Below are 15,471 nucleotides of genomic sequence, written 5' to 3' on the forward strand. Positions count from 1 at the left end.
ATCAAAGGGCACATAAAAATTAGCGTGAGTTGATTTCAGTATTTAAATCTTAAACTGTGATAAATAAAACCTCAAACCACAATATTATTCTATCTCTTGATGTCTGAGTCTCTAACCCCATTTCAGTTCAGAACATGTTTATCTTATGTCCCTGTTTTAAGCCTCTATTTGGCACACACTGAAGCTAAATAGGTTCAATATATCTTATGTTTGCAATAATGCTTCCATTACTACTGAAATATACTCTGCTTCTGGGAAATGTTTTCGCATGGGACTTCTCTATAAATATCTGTAAAACTACCTCATCCTCCTTAAAATTCTTTGGCCATGAAAGCCTACAAAAAACTTGAGGGACTTTGTGTCTGCTGAGCTAAAAACCACAGACCATCATGCTGGCCAATACCGTTTCATTGTTTCCTTGTTGTCTCTAGTCTTAGGGTATGTCTAGACTACAGGGTTTTGTCAACAGAAGTTTTGTCGACAGATACTGTCGACAAAGCTTCTGTCGACAAAGAGCGTCTAGACTACATTCAGTTCTGTCGACAAAGCAAGCTGCTTTGTCGACAAAACCCTGTAGTCTAGACACAACCCTACATGCAATAACACCTTCTGTCGACAGAACTCTGTCGACAGAACTCTGTCGACAGAAGGCGTTATGCCTCGTAAAATGAGGTTTACCAGCGTTGATAAAACTGCTGAGTTCTGTTGACGTTATGTCGACAGAACTCAGCGGTAGTGTAGACGCAGGTATAGTTTTGTCGACAAAAGTCCACTTTTGTCGACAAAACTCTGTAGTCTAGACACGCCCTTAGACTGCAAGCTTTTGGGCCAGGGACAGTCTTCTAAAATTTTCACAGCACCTAATAGAATGTGGACCTGGACCATGAATGAGGTTTCTCAGTGCTACACAATGTTAATTAAATTAGAACATTCTTTCTAGACCTATCAGGATCCAGCCATTTCTTATCCTAATTCTGATCAAAGGACATTCTGTTGCAACAGACCTCTAGGAATTTCATGCTACTGAACATTAGCAGAAAAAAAAGTCAAACAAATCAGTGATTTTGTATGATGACATAATAGGGTATTGACCAAAGTACTATCACACCTAGTATCCTGTCCTATCCCCTAGCTCTCTGACATGGGATAGACCTAATTTGATAGACATCAAATTCTTAACATGGAACTTTTTCATATGGAATTCAACACCACACAGTACTATTTTCTAGTCTAGACAAAAGCTTGACATGGACATGTAGCTACTAAAGCCAGCTGCTGGTATAGAACAAGCTTTTTAAGGGCTAGAGAATCAGTATTTCTTTAGTAACACTGATTAATAAATTATGGTAACAAAAGATAGTTTAGAAAATAGGGAAACAATTTTTTTTTCTTGACAACCACTGAAAAGTGCAGTAGGGTTATTTCTGCAGGAACACTACCTCATTTTTCAAGCAAAAAACCAGTGTCTACTTAGTATTTGATATTTAGTGCCTAGTAGAGTTATGAATTTAAGCTCATAGGCTTACGTTTGAGTGTTGTGCACTTCTCCTTTGAGAATGAGGACTGAAATATATTAACCAGTGTATCTTTCTCTAGCGACCTCTTCTTCTCATAAGATTGCACAATTAGGTCTAATGTGACATAAAAAACAGTTCTATAGCATTAGACTGATAGGAAGCAGATTCATGTAACTCCACTGAAGATTCAAATAGTAGCACTAGCTAGGCTACCAAGAAAGTTTTTCATTAGTAGCAAAGTTTAGTTCTGACTGACTAAACATCTTTTTATATAAATTGGTCATCATAGGTGTGCCACAATGTGAAAGTTCCTCTTTAAATCAAATCTGTTTCTTTAATCATAGAATCACAGGACTGAAAGAAACTTTGATGCTAGTCTAGTCCCCTGAACTCATGGCAGGCCCAAGCACCATATAGACCAGGGCTACTCAACATGCAACCCACAGACCGTTTGTTTGCAGTCCGCGGTGCAGTTTGGGTTTACACAGGGTTAAACACACGGCCCTGGGATGGGATCCTTTGAACATGGTGTCCACTGGAAACATGCTCCACAATAGCAAGGCGTCTCCCAGGTGGAGTGAGCACTGAACATCGCAAGCAGATGGGCTGGCTGGAACAAATGGATACAGGGTGTCGGCATTTCTAGACCCCAGGGAAGAGGTACTGGGAACGCCAGGACATTGTGAAAAAGAAGCTATTTACATATATTTGTATATACATTTGCATGTATATGCAGTCACACTTAAGTTGCAGCCCTCAGCATGTGCTGTGAGTATCATTGAGGCCCATAGTTTAGCAGCCCTGATATAGACCATCTCTGACAGGTGTACGTCTAACCTGCTCTTAAAAATCTCTATTGATGGAGATCTCACAACCTCCCTCAGCAATTTATTCCAATGGTTAACCATTAAAACAGAAAGATTTTCCTAGTGTCCAACCTTAACCTTCCTTGATGCATTTTAAGCCCATTGCTTCTTGTCCTATCAGATGTTAAGGAGTATAATTTTCTTCCTCCTCCGTGTATCAAACTTTTAGGTACTTGAAAAAGTTATCAGGTCATTTTATATCATAGCTGCTAAATGAAGTTATGATGGAAAACCACTTAACCTTGTTACACATATATTGTTTAGACACCGATGCCTTCAAATTTTCAAATGCCTCTAATCATTTAACATCTGTTCTGGGGATTTAATTATTTACATTCTAAATTCTCATCTGCTCTTCGCCACAATCAGTTTTCTGTAACTAAACAAAAAAAAAAGCCACTGGAATCTAAGGCTTTGTCTACACTTCTAAAAATGAAGTGCAACAATGGCAGCGCTTTAAAGTGAACGCGTGGCTACTATAGAAGCACTGGGAGATCTCCAGGCATTTCACATAAACCACTTCCACAAGGGGAGACTGATTACACTGGGGCTTTACAGTACTGTAACTTCCTCAGGAAGTTTTAAACCCTAGAGCCAGAAGATTGCAGCCCGCTTTATTCGGCACTGGCGAGGCCACATCTGGAGTATTGCGTCCAGTTCTAGGCTCCCCACTATACAAAAGGATGTGGACACATTGAAGAGGGTCCAGCAGAGGGCAACCAAAATGATTAGGGGGCTGGAGCACATGACCTACGAGGAGAGGCTGAGGGATTTGGGCTTATTTAGTCTGCAGAATAGAAGAGTGAGGGGCAGATTTGATTGCAGCCTTCAACTTCCTGAAGGGAGCTTCCAAAGAGGATGGAGAGAGGCTGTTCTCAGTAGTGACAGATGGCAGAACAAGGAGCAAGGGCTCAAGTTACAGTGGGGGAGGTCTAGGTTGGATATTAGGAAAAACTATTTCACTAGGAGGATGGTGAAGTACTGGAATGGGTTACCTGGGGAGCTGGTGGAATCTCTACCCCTAGAGGTTTTTTAAGTCCCGGCTTGACAAAGCCCTGGCTGGGATGATATAGTTGGTTGGTCCTGCTTTGGGCAGGGGGCTGGACTCGATAACCTCCTGAGGTCTCTTCCAGCCCTAGGATGCTATGATTTTAATGTGGAAGCATACACTTAGTTTAAATGTGAAATCCTGAGCTGCAATCCATCCAATTTACACACACTTCCAGTATCCCCACTCAGAAGTTATTTTAAAACAATAAAACCCTCTATTATAATCTATTAGTACAGCTATTGGCAGTACAGCGGACACTACATCTGCAAACAGCATACTCATAGACTCAATTTGACTAGCCTAAAACATTCAGTTCTACAAGATTTAAAAGCAAGAATGTAAAATTAATGCAAAAACAATAGGGAAGCCTTTTTCATAGTAAAGATGAGAATTCCAAACTACTATATATTTGAGATAATTTGTCTCTCCCTGGGTCTATCCCCGTGTTTATGTAAGATCGCCTCAAACAATGAGAGCTAAAATCACCAAATTCAATAAGCTTCCTCTTAGCATAACTTAAACCCAGTTAAGGGTTTGGTTGTGCCAGGAAAACAGGATGTGTCTGGAATGGAATTGCTTTTCATAAAACCATACAGAAAAGAGACAATCATCAGGCAAGTGGAAGAGGCTGGCTGGGGCTGCGACCCCCATCCCATCCAGAACTACACCAGCCCCAAGACTCCCACCCCTAATGCACTCTTTAGGGAAAATGGGGAGGGCTGCAGTTCCTCCTCCTGCCCTCACCCTAATTCCTTAGGAGACATTGCTGGTGGTTGGTTCCCCTTTGTCAGAGAGCCATTGGAAAGTACACAGTATAGTACATTCCTCACTCTGGCTGGGGAGCACAGTGGGTAGATAAACCTGGACCTGAAACTGCTGGAGAACATACCTCCCCACCCCCTAACTCTGCCCGCCGGAGCTGCTGCACCCATGGAGAGGCACTTATGACCTGGCCCCAAGGTGCTGCAGTGAGAGGGCTGAAGTACTTCTCATATTCAACCTCTTATCCCCAGCCCCAACCAAGAGCAATGATTTAAATGAAGAATAACAACAATTAAATTGAGTTTAGGACCTGAGCAATGCCAGGTAAATCTTCTAGTATAATATAAATAACCATAATCTCAAACTATGATTAGAAAATCTAAGTCACTATAAAGTTTTTTCATTGGCACCTTCCCTCTACAGCCAAAATTCGAATTATGCCAGTTCCACACTTACAAGCTAATAGAAGCATAGTTATACTAATACAGCTATGCCGCTGTAAGAGCACTTGTATATGCCCACAGGAGATAGCGACTCCGACTCATTTATCTCATTTTACTATGTTGACAGGAGAGTGTCTCCCACCAACACTGCTGTCAGTCTTCCTCAGTACACTGATGATCAGGGAAGCTACTTTGATTTTATCTGAATAGAAATAAATTGCAAAGTTATTTCAGGGTCATTCTTTCATAATTAGGTATGATTAATTTAAAAATAACTAATGGCTAATCTGTGGTTTTGATACAAGCCTCAAGCATGAGCCCTGAAAGCTCCTTGCAAGTGGGAGGTCACTTTTCTCTCCCTCTAGGCTTTATCCCAAACTTGCCCCTCTCTTCCCCTTAAGCAAGAGAAGAACAAAAGGCTATAGCCTTCCCACTTTGAAAAGCAATGAGGCCACTGCTCCCAGACCTCTTCCCCCCACCCTAGCCTCAAGCAAGAAATACATCAGCAGCAGCCTAGGAGATGTCAGTGCTGCAGCTGGAATGTGCTTGCTACTGCAGGCAGGTGCATGCTAGCTCTGCTTGAGCTAGTGCACTAAAAGTAGCACAGTAGCCATGGCTAGCATGAGCACCTTTTACTGAGACATGCTGGCTAAGTACTGTAGTTGCTAACCCAAGTGACCACCACCTGTGCTGCTCACAGCTAAATTGCTATTTTTAGCATGCTAGCTTAAGATGTAGCATATCTGTCTATTTGTGCTGCAAAGTATGTTCCCTTCTGCTTTGTAAATAAATCCAAAGATTCACAATGTTCCTTGTGTTTGTTTTCCTATTGCATCAAGAGTTGAGGCTCACCAGATCTATAGTGGTACAGCTTATGTTCATCAAGGATGCTTGCTGGCATTTGGAAGGGGACATGTGTGTGTTGCCCAGTCTTACCTATGTACACAGGAAGCATCACACAGCAGTACTACAAATGCAGCTCCATGGGAAGGGGCAGGCAGGGGCGCAGCAGCAGCAGCATTCCACCTTTGAAATGTACAAGAGTTCTGCTGGGGCTCTTGTACATTTCAAAGGCAGAACTCAGTGTAGCACTTCCACCTTTGAAATGTAGCAACAGCCAGGCTGGCTCTTGCTACATTTCAAAGTGGAACCGCCCTTATTAACTAATCGAATAGTCAATGGAAATTCTATCAACTATTCAATTAGTTGATAAATCCAATTTTAACATCCCTATTTGAGAGACACCTAATCACCTGCTTTTAGCAAGTAGCAGTCTCTGCCTACAAGTTTCAGGAAGCTGATCCACAACAGCTTCCAGCAGCACACACACTAACTTCCTGGCCTCCACAGGCCTTGCTTTCTATAAAAAAATAAAAAACAATGAATAGTCTTTCAGCACTTTAAAGATCAATAAAACATGCAGATGGTATCATGAGCTTTCGTGGGTCAGATGAAGTGGGCTGTGCCCACGAGAGCTCATGATACCATCTGCATGTTCTGTTGGTCTTTAAAGTCCTAGAAGACTATTCACTGGTTTAAGTTTTTCCACTTACAGACTAACCCACTACCCCTCTAAAGCTTTGGTCTTTCCATAGGTAGTGATGGCCACACACCAACCCCATGGTTCTTAGAGCATTCCCTGCAGTATCCAGACCCTTATCCATTGAATACTTGCAGAATTATTAGGCCTGCCATTCCCAAGAGAATAAAACACACCAACATTTAAGATTCAACCCAAGACCAATATTTTTAACAGCACAGCACTTAGATATAGAATAAGTTAATTAACAAAGATTAGATTCTAATAATAACGAGTAAAATATTATAAAGTGTTACACACAAAATAAATCACACCATACTTTCTAGAGATTAAAGTAAAAAGTTAATTTTTTTTTAAGACAAGAGTGTCTCACCCAAAGTTCTCTGCAGCATTTTCAAAGAAGTCTGCTAAGACTTTTTCCTATAAAGCAAAAATGCTGTCCTTTTCTTCCTCAGTGGGGGCAGGGTATTCTCAGTTTCCAAATACAGTCAAACTTTTGAAATGCACCCACCAGATAGCGTTCCCTTCATTGTCCACAGATGTGAAACCCATTATGAAGGAGGTAACACTCAAGTTACACAGACATCACCTGGCAAAAAATTCTCTTCACCTTTGCACATGACTAGTCCCTCACTACAGACCATCTTCCTCTGGACCATACCCAGAGGTTGGATGGGTCACTGTACAACGAATCCATTGTACAAGCTGATGACTCTTGATGGGTCAAACAAGCTAGGCAGTGCTGATGCCAATCTGTCTGGGGGCATCACAGAAAAATATCAGTTCAAAAACCACAACAAGGTCTTCTGAGGCTACAAGTTTATAATTGCCAGATTTAGAACCAGAATCCACTGGATGATTTAGTCTTTCCTTTACAAAACTTGGGCCTTTGATCTTGGTCCCAATGTAACTTGTGATAAGGAGACAATGGCCCATTCTTCAAGATATGCCTTCAGAAGGCTGGGGTTTTGCATAACTGGAGATGGGGAATTTACATTTACACCTCTATCTCTGTTTTCCAAGAAAACCACTTCACACTTTGTCCCAAAAATACATTCTTGTCTGGAACATTTTTTCAATGTAGACCTTTGAACCTGCAGGTCTCACATATGTACTGCCCCCTCGTATGTACTGTCCCCAGTTTTTTCGGGATCGTCTCAAATTTAAATGCTCTGTCCCGGTGTCCCATCAAGTAGGGAAATGTCCCAGAAAGCCTCACTGGATCCGGCTACAAATGGTTCCACCATTTCCCTCCCCGACTGGGACAGCCTCGCAGACAGTAGCACAGCACAACAGCAAATCCCCTTCTTCGTCCCTCCCCCGGCACGTAGGCAGCTCCCTGGATGCTTTGCCAGCTGGCAGCCAGAGCCGCTCCTGGTGGCACACAGTTTCCGGGTTGCATTCTCTGAGCTCCAGTGTGGTGCATGCTGCTACTCAGCAACTCCCTGCCAGCCCCTGCCCCACTACTGCTTGGTGACCTCCTGTGTCCCGTCCCGCACAGGATACCTCCTCCTCCATCCCCAGGTGGCCACTCACTCTTGGTAGAGTGGCTGCTGCGAGGGGCACTGGGCAGGTCCAAGAACACGCCTTGTGTGGCTGCCGCTTGACTCCAGCTGGAGCTGGGGCCGCCTGTGGTGCTATTTTTAATACCGCGGACTGGGTCCCCACAGGAGGCCCTGGCTCCAGCTGGAGTCAAACAGCAGCCTCATCAGACTGGACCTCATGCAGCTGCCTCTTGACTCCAGCTGGAGCCGGGGCTGCCACTGGGACCAGGATTGCAGTACTAACAATAGTACCACAGGTGGCTTCTGCTCCAGTCCCAACACACAGTCCCACCCCAGGAGCAGCTAGGGCCAGGGCTGCAGGAGGCTTCTGGTGCCAGGACTGGCATACTAAAATGAGCACTGTGGCTCCAGCTCCAGCCCCGCAAACTGCTTTCCACATTGAAGGCAGAAGGTGAGGGAAGTAGCATGCAGAGAACTAACGAGAAGGTGGGGGTGAAGAGACAAATGGGCTTGTGCTGAGGGGAAAGGAGGTGGCCGGGGCAGAAGACGAAAGGGGCAGGCACCAGGGGGCAGGTTGGAGGAGAGACAAATGCCAAGGGGCCAAGAGGAGACAATGAGGTGAAGGGCAGGATGGGGAAGGGAGGGAAGGTGTCAGTGATGGTGCGAGAAAGGAGAGGACAGGGTGATGTTGGGAGAGGAGAGGAAAGGGGGGGGACAATGGAAGAGGGTGAGGGGTGGGTGGCAGCAGCAAGCACCAGGGTAGGGTGGGAGACATGGCAGCAGAGGTGAAAGGGAGAGGTTTATAAGGTATTTATTAATAACTTGGGTGCCACAGTGGCACACATCCAAACAAGTACACATGAATGCCATTCTGGTGCACAAGACAAAATTCACTCCGCTCGTGGGTGGAAAATATTAGAGGGAACACTGCCCCCAGCCTCTCCCCCAGAGTTAATGCAATGCAGGTTGGGTTAATGCACTTGCAGGCTACTTGCATGGCGGTGTCCTGCGGGGGCCAAACCCATCCCTACTGGTAGAGGACAGAGGGAGGAGTGGGAGGTGGGACGGTGGAAGGGATCACATGACACTCTTTACTTCCAGTCATGTGTCCATCTTGACCCCTGGAGCACTACCTCCAGGAGTGGGATTTCTTGTGGCAGGGGGCGTAGCCAACATGTCTCCAATTTTGGTTCAGAAAATATGGTCACCATACATATATGCCACATGGCCTGGTTTCCCATCTCCATGGAAGTCCAGCAAGGCTATGTTCCATCACATTGACTGGATGATGGATAACCCTGAGAAGACAGCTGTTGGTGACATTTTGCTGATCACCATATGATTTCAGGATTTCAAACTCAGATGACACTGTCTTGGTTGGCTCTGTTTGGTGGAATCACTGCAGCTGATGACTGATCTAACTGGGCGAGAGGCACCATACATTAGTCTGTTTATTAATCCAGACAATATTAAGTATCAAAGAGCTTCCAGCTCCAGATTATAACCAACACAAAATTAACCTATCAGGTTAAGGAACTGAGCAGCTGGCAGCTATCAAATATTTGGCCAGCACAGACACTACTGGAAGATGCTTGAAAGATGGGGACACTCATAGCAGCAGCTGCTGCCAGGTTCCAGGCCTGTCAGCCTTCTCTGTGTGAACGTCATGCTTTCAAGTTTGATAAGATGCTGTGGATCTAGAGAACTACAGTTGTACCAACTGTTGCACATGGTGCCGGAGGTAGCCCTCACTGAAAATGCCAATGTCAGAGCCATCTACAAAAGAGAGAGCAAACACTCCCAAAACTGGTGGTTAACATTCAAGTTCCACTCACCAACCACTACTTCTGATCTCCTACACTAGTTATTAAGAAGTTAAAAAGGAAATCATACAGTCCCTTTATTGGGAGCCAGAGAATGCGAATGCAATCAGCACTTAGGTCCAGTTCAGTGAGAAATTTATAAAGGCCTTCTCACTACACAAAAAATTCTTCTGAGCCCAAAAGGACTAGAACAATATTAGGTGGGAATTTACTCAAAATGCCATGCTGCCAACCAATCCTTTAGTGCCTAAAATTAAGGTTTATTGAAAAGAAAAGAGTTGTTCAATGGTAAAGCTATCAAAAATTAAGACTGAAAAGTCCATATATCAGGTTCCTTGAAGTACTTGTAAGTTTGCTGGCTTGAAAATGCCTTCTTAGGGGTTAGGTCTTTTGGTTCTATGATCTTCCTCCAGGAGCACTGGTGTGCACCAAGACAACCCAGTTTCCCTCCTCAGGTCTAAACCATCTGGCCAGTGAACTAGCACGAAGCTGGTATTGTATCTCATTCGTACAACTGTGTTGGGATGTGTTTGTGTATCATGGATAATCTTAGCTAGGGCAGTAAATGATTTCTCCATTAACAATCAATGGGGCTGTAAACCCAATTGGCTCAGTCCTGGGGCTCAGGCCACAATCTACCCCATTCCGAGTCTACATAAGCCTGGTCCTTGGGGCCAGACAAACACCACAGGGTTCCCTTTAAACCCAGGCCCTTAGGCAAAATCACAGTCTGTGGGCTAGGCCCAACCCCTGGGGTAGGACAGGGCCAACACAGTAACGCAGGTAGCAGGAGTTTTAAGCCCTGGTCCTAGCGCAGGGCGAGACAGACAATCAAATACAGTTTGTAATCTCTAGGGATGCGTCTACACAGCAGTGTTATTTTCAGAATAATGGCCATTATTCCAAAATAACAGTGCAAGTGTCAGCACAGCAATTACATTTCTTTTTAATAATGGGTGGCTTATTCCAACTTCTGTAAACCTAATTCCATGAGGAATAATGTCTCTTCTGAAATTGCTATTCTGAAATAGCTGTAATATGGACGGTCTACTGCTGCTATTTCAAAATAGCTCCTCGCCAGAGCCATTCAAAGTATTTACTCCCTAGTGCTTCTCTAAATTGGGATAGCGCATCCACATTAGGGGAGCCTGCCTCAGACTAATTTTGAGGCTTCCCTGGAGTGTAAATGCGCTATTTTGAAATAAGTGTGCAGAGTAGATGTACCCTAGGTGAGTCCAGACCCTAGCACAGGGCAAGGCAGACAGTCAAACACAATTTGTAGTGGTGAGGGAGAGACTGCCAGCAAGGACTAGGGCGGAAGGGGAGACACAGGCCCTCCTACTCCACCACATCCTGGCCCAGGACGTAGGCAGCAGCAGGGCAGACTGCCATTAGGGTCAGTGGGAATCCAGCCCTGCAACACACTGACTCACTTATGCCGACATAATTGTGCTATACTCTCGTTGGCTGTCCTGGCCCACTTCCAGACTCCTCCTCGAGGTATACCTGGCCCACGGCAGGTCCTTGGGGTCTTCAGGGTCCAAACCCTCATGTAAGGTTAGCAGGGTTTCCTCATCAGTTTCAAGTCCCGGTGGTCCGAGCCAGTCCTCAGCATCCACCATGTCTCTGCTGCCTCTGATGGCTGGGGCCAGACTGAACTCCTGGCCTGGGCTTTTATACAGGTAGTGCCACCCCGACTTCCGGTCATGTAAGGGGACGGGGCTAGGCTCAGCCCACCAGGGTTTGGAGAGGGGTTATTCCACCTCTTGGTCTGTAAGCGGCGACCCCTGTTCACTATACAGGCATATTGCCTTATCCCCCAAATAAGATTCTGTTCGTTCTATTTCTCTAAGTGTAACATTTTGGTTTCATTACAGCAATTTCACTACACGTTTACAGAGTCATATTGGTAGATAATTCATTATTATGAATTATCTTCTTGGCCTCTGAGGATAGAACAAGAAGCAATGGGCTTAAACTGCAACAAGGGAGGTTTAGGTTGGACATTAGGAAAAAGTTTCTAACTGTCAAAGTAGTTAAACACTGGAATAAACTGCCCAGGGAGGTTGTGGAATCCCCATCTCTGGAGATATTTAAGAGTAGGTTAGATAAATGTCTATCAGGGATGGTCTAGACAGTATTTGGTCCTGCCATGGGGGCAGGGGACGGGACTCGATGATCTCTCGAGGTCCCTTCCAGTCCTAGGATTCTGTGACAGTGGAAGTCAATGAAGTAAGTTCCTCTTGCAGTACTCAGTGCTGCAATATTTACATTTCAGAGCCGGGAAGGGAAATCTCTCTTTAAAATTATATTTTCAGAATGAATTTTTGAATTGGATATCATGACTGACAATCACACCAGGACTGTAAACACAATTCATCATACTGAAATATTTGTTGTTGTACTTAAAGCCAAGTTCCTGAAGTCATATGAGAATTTTAGTTTTCATTTAAAAAAAATAAAGGAAGGAAGTCTCTAGCTTCCATGGTTGTGGAGAAAACCCTGAAGAAAGCCAGAAAGCAAGCACACTATCTCTCTCTCGCACCTCCTTTTTGTGCTGATATATATTGCCAACCATTGTAAAAGTTTAACCATTTGTGAAATTGAGAAAGTAAGATAATGAAAATGTTTTTATCAGATTGACTACATTACTCATGTGGTGAAACCACAGCTCTCCCAAGAATCAGTCAACAAAAGTGTTATGGCACAAATAAAATGTATTATGATGTGAGGTACCCCCTGGGTTCTCCATTTTTATTATACGAGTTTACCTTTAAGGCTTTTTAACATTTCAAGTACAATAGTAGCAAGAATATAATTTTAAATCAGCAACATAGGGAAACCTCAAGCCTCAATTTTCCAAGTGTCAATGGGAGTTCTGTGCAATGGAACACAGAGGGAGACATTGGGGAAAAGAAAATCATTTTACAAAAGTGTTTAAAAACATTGGGAAGTACAGAACTTTATGCAGTGAAATCTGTCACATGCGGATACCCTTCAAAATGCACATCTGGCCTATCTAGAGAACATACTTATATGGCTCCAATTATTGTACATCAGCACTTCACAATCTTTAATGCTTCAGAGGGGTAGCTGAGTTAGTCTGTAACTAGAAAAACTTAAAACAACAACAACAACAACAATCTAGTAGTACACCTTAAAGACTAACAAAACATGTAGATAGCATCAAGAACTTTCGTGAGCATAATACTCCAGTCATCTGGAGAAGTGGGTTAAAAGTCCAGATTCAAGAATAAACAAGGGAAGGGGGAGAAAGGAGGGGGGAAAAAAAGACAGTGAATAGATTGTTTAAATAGTTACAAGAGGCTGATAAGAACAATTAGCACCTCCATTGTTTGGTTGGTTAAATCATTAGGATGTGGAAGGTAGTGTGCAAGCCAGCAGATGTCTCTGTTCATTCCATTAGCATAAGAATTAAACTTGTAAATGAAGTCAAGTTCCAACCCTTCCCTTGTATTTGGCTTGTGGAATTGGCCTGAAACAAGACGGTGACTTAGAGATCCATTAATGAGTGCCCGGGCAGGTTAAAGTGTTCTCCAATAGGCTTCTGTGTGTTGCCTTTTTGGTTATCTGGTTTGCATCCATTAATTCTTTCCCGTAGAGACTGTCCAGTTTGGCCAATATACATGGCAGAGACACATTGCTGGCATAGATCACATTAGGTGGATGTGCAGTTAAATGAGCCCTTGATGTAGTGTCTGAAGTTGTTGGGTCCAGTGATGACATCACTTGTGGGGATGTGTGGGCAGAGTTGGTACCAGGGGATTGCAGCGGTGGGTTCCTGGATGATTCTGATGGAGGTATGTTGCATGGTTACTGGAAAAATTAGTATGAGATTAGGGGGTTCTCTGTAGGCAAGGACTGACCTTTCCTCCAAGGTCTGTTAGAGTGAAGGATCATTTTCCAGGATAGGTTGTAGATTGTTAATAATGAGTTGGAGGGGTTTAAGTTGTGGGCTGTAGGTATGGTGACCATATTTTCTGAACCAAAATTAGGTACACATTAGCCACGCACCCTGACCCCTGTTAGCCACACCCCTGATCCCTGTTAGCCATGCCTCTGGAGGTAACACTCTCGGGGTCAAGATGGACACATTACCGGAAGTAAAAGGTATCACGTGACCTTCTCTAAGAACTTTTCCCACCATCCTCCTACCAATAGGGATGAGTTTGGCCCCCACCGAACACCCCTCATGCAACTATCCTGCAATTGCATTAACCCAATTTGTGTCACATTAACTCAGGGGGCGGGGGAAGCAGAGAGGCTGGGTGAAGTGTTCCCTCTAAGAGTTTCCTCCCATGAGCAGAATGAATTTTGTGTTGTGCACCAGTACTGAGTTCATGTGGCTTGTTTGGATGTGCCACTGTAGCACCCATGTCTCCTCCGCTTGCTCCATCATCTCCCCTGGTGCCTGCTGTCCCCCAACCCCTCATTCTCCTCTGCTGTCCTGACTCCTGCTCTTCTCACTTCCCTCAGCTCTCCTGGGATCTGCCCCCCTGCATCAGCCCTTCTTGCCCCCCTGTGCCCACTCCTCCAGTAGCCCCACTTTGATCATGTGAACTACACCTCCTCATCCCTTCTCCTAACACCTCCCTTGCCTCTCTCCTCTGGTTCTAGTCCCTCCCCTGCAGGTGTCTATCCTTCTACTTCACCCCCAGAATCCTCTGGCACCTGCACCTTCCCTCACCCTGCACCCTCCAGGTGCCTCCACCTTCCCTCACTGCCCTTGCCCCCTTTCTCCCTGATGCTCACCCCCTCATCACCCTCTGCCCCAGTTCCCCTCATGCCGCTCTATGCCCTTACATGACTTGCTCCATCTCCGCCTTCCTCATGCCCACTCCTCCTTTCAGGCCTTCTCCCAGCACCTCCCTCTCGCCCACAATGTCCTTCCCTTCTCCTCTCCTCTCCCAGCTTCACCCTGTCCCCTCCACCCTTCCACTGATACCTCCCCTCCTGCCTTCTGCCCTTTTTCTCATTCTCTCCACTTGGCCCCTGGCATTTGTCCCTCCTCCACCCTGTCCCTTGGTGCCTTTCCCTTTCTTCTCTTGCCCTGCTCCGCCCCCTCCCCTCAGCACAAGTCCCTTCCTCTCCCACATGCCTTCCCCCTACTTTTTCCCCTGCTCCTCCCCCACCTTCTGCCTTCCAGTTTGCAGGGCTGGAGTCTGTGGTCATGCCCCACAAGTCCCCGCAGCCCTGGCCCCAGCTGCTTCCAGGGCAGGACCACTTGCTGGGCCTGGAGCTGGGCCCAGCACCAGCTTTGGCTCACATTAGCAGGAGCACGGAGGGAGACAGGGGGAGCCCCCACCCTCCCAGACCCACCATGCAGGGTGGGAAGGAGCGGGGGGAGAAAGAGCCGTGCAGAAAGCACTGGCAGAGCCCGAACATACCCTGCTCTGAAGCGCTCCAGCCGGGCTCTGCGTGGTCTCTGACGGGACTCCAGTGGCAGCTCCCAGGAGCGGATTGCCAGGTTTATCCCCCTCTCCCTCCCTCTTTTTCCTCCAGCCGCGCAGCGGCTGCCTCCTGTGGATAAAGGAGGAAGAGACGTGGCCAGGCCAGCCGTCCCACAGCAGGAAGGAAGGGTTCCCGGGGGGGGGGGGGGGAACATGCCGGACAGCGGTGCATGCTGCAGGGGAGTTTGGCACGCCACCGGCAGCGGCCCTGGGTACCCATGCAAAGCACCAAGAGAGCCACTTACATGCTGGGTGGAGGTGGGGCGTTGCTGCTGCACCACACTAGTGCTGGGTGTCCTGGGGGAGGGGGGGAATGGCAGTGCCGTTTGTAGCTGGATCCCAATGGGTTTTCCAGGACATTTGCCCCCTTTATCGGGACATAACCTTTAAACCCAGGACTGTCCCAGAAAAAAAAAAAAAAGGGTGTATGGTCACTGTAGCTGTACATGATTACAAGTAGAATTCTGTGTTCTCTTTTTGACCTGTCTTGAAA

At 45.7% G+C, this 15,471-nt stretch overlaps 1 protein-coding gene across 11 annotated transcripts in view; it reads right to left on the bottom strand.

Annotated features, from left to right (window-relative positions):
• Nucleotides 1–15,471, bottom strand: part of ATRNL1 (attractin like 1) — a 1,022,331-nt gene that overhangs the window by 991,562 nt on the left and 15,298 nt on the right. The window lies entirely within an intron of this gene.

This window comes from Pelodiscus sinensis, chromosome 8 (genome assembly GCF_049634645.1).
Source record: "Pelodiscus sinensis isolate JC-2024 chromosome 8, ASM4963464v1, whole genome shotgun sequence".
Classification (NCBI taxonomy): Eukaryota; Metazoa; Chordata; order Testudines; family Trionychidae; genus Pelodiscus; species Pelodiscus sinensis.